Here is a 1,697-nt window from a genome sequence, read left to right as displayed (position 1 = left end):
ATGCAGTTGCAGTCTGTTGAGAAAGTATTATTCACACTTCTTTAACTTGGCCACGAAGTTAATCTTCAGTGTTCATGGTTACCAGCACAACTTAGTGCATGACCACAAAGCAGAAGGAAAATAATACACACATCTGATATGTTTTTGTAAAGAAAAATCTTAAATGTGTGTTTGTAGAGCCACTTTTCACTGCAATGACACCAGTAAATCTTTTGAGGTAGCCTATGTCATAGCAGCTTTGCTCTTTTAGGGAGTGATTTTTCTTTCGCAAAACGACTCAAGCTGCTCAGTGAGAATGGAGGGAGAGTGCCTGTAAACTTACATGTTTAAATATCGCCTATAATTCAAGGCTATGATCTACTATTCCACTGTAGCTTTGACTGAATGTCGAAGGTTATTGGAGAATTGGAGCAAGATAGACATAATATAAGATATCTTATATATATATCTTATATATGTAGATATAAGATATATATATATATATATCTTATATATCTTATATAGACATATATAAGATATATATATAAGATATTGCGGAAAACTGACTCACTCGTTGACTAGTACAAGAAAAAGACAAAACAAAAAAATAATAATTACTCTTTAAAATACGCATGCATATTTGCACCATTGTTTTTCAGATCTGTGCTCAGACTGTCAAAACTAGAGATTATTGCTATTGGTCCTAAACCTGAGCTTTTTTTTCAACCCTTTCACCCTCATAAACAAATGCATGTATAGCTTTTAGTTTCAAGAGTGACCTTTTTACATGACAACCCTCTGTTTTTGATGATTTTAAAGTGTAGGTTGGTGCTGCTCCACCTTGTCTTTAAATTTCCCCTTGGGGACAAATAAAGTTTTATTGAATTGAATTCTTTACAGTCTGGCAATGCTAAAGATTTTTCTGCAACTCGTGTGTTTCTTGGTCTTTGTGATGAAGCTTGTTTCACAAGGCGTTCGCAGAACCACTGTATTTATGCTGAGCATAAATTACATGCTGGTGGATTTTATTTATTAATTGATCTCTCAGTAGAATAAATATCACTGGATTATATTTTGAGCTATCAGAGTCAAGGCGACTGAATATGCAACACATTCTTGTTTGTAATAAACATTACTGAAAATCATGCACTATCTTGTGCTGGTCTAGCACATAAAATCCCAAAATTCAAGTTTAAGGAGCTGTACAAGGCACTGTATCTCAAAAAGAAAATAAAAAAAATCATCCCCAGCCGTGAAAGTTGTGAAGTGTGAACACGGCATCCTTCCACAATCCTTCCACCCTGAGACGTAACCTCGGCCGCGGGATGTTGAGTACTTGTTCACAGACAGTGCGCTGACCTATCCTCAAAGAGCTGCTAGACCCACCAATTACTGGGACCTGTAGGCAGACAAGCAGGTGGATGCCTGACCCCTATTTGCTTCTGGCGTCACGCGGTACTGGCTGTGGACCCATAAATCCATTAGGCCCGTGTTTGGTCTGCCTGTATCTGAGGAATAGGACCCCTCCCGGGGGTCGTCCGCCTGTATGTTCACATCACTCTGATCGCATCCCCTTCCTTCCTCTGAGGCGTTGTAGCTTCGCACCCCATAAAAAGAATTACACTTCACAGAGTTTAGTTATGCCAGCTACTGATGAAGACAATTCAGGTCAAGCTTTATGTATGTATGTATGTATGTATATATATATGTATGTATGT

Source organism: Poecilia reticulata, linkage group LG9 (assembly GCF_000633615.1).
Source record: "Poecilia reticulata strain Guanapo linkage group LG9, Guppy_female_1.0+MT, whole genome shotgun sequence".
NCBI classification, from domain to species: Eukaryota; Metazoa; Chordata; class Actinopteri; order Cyprinodontiformes; family Poeciliidae; genus Poecilia; species Poecilia reticulata.
Note: the sequence above shows the minus strand (reverse complement) of the source record.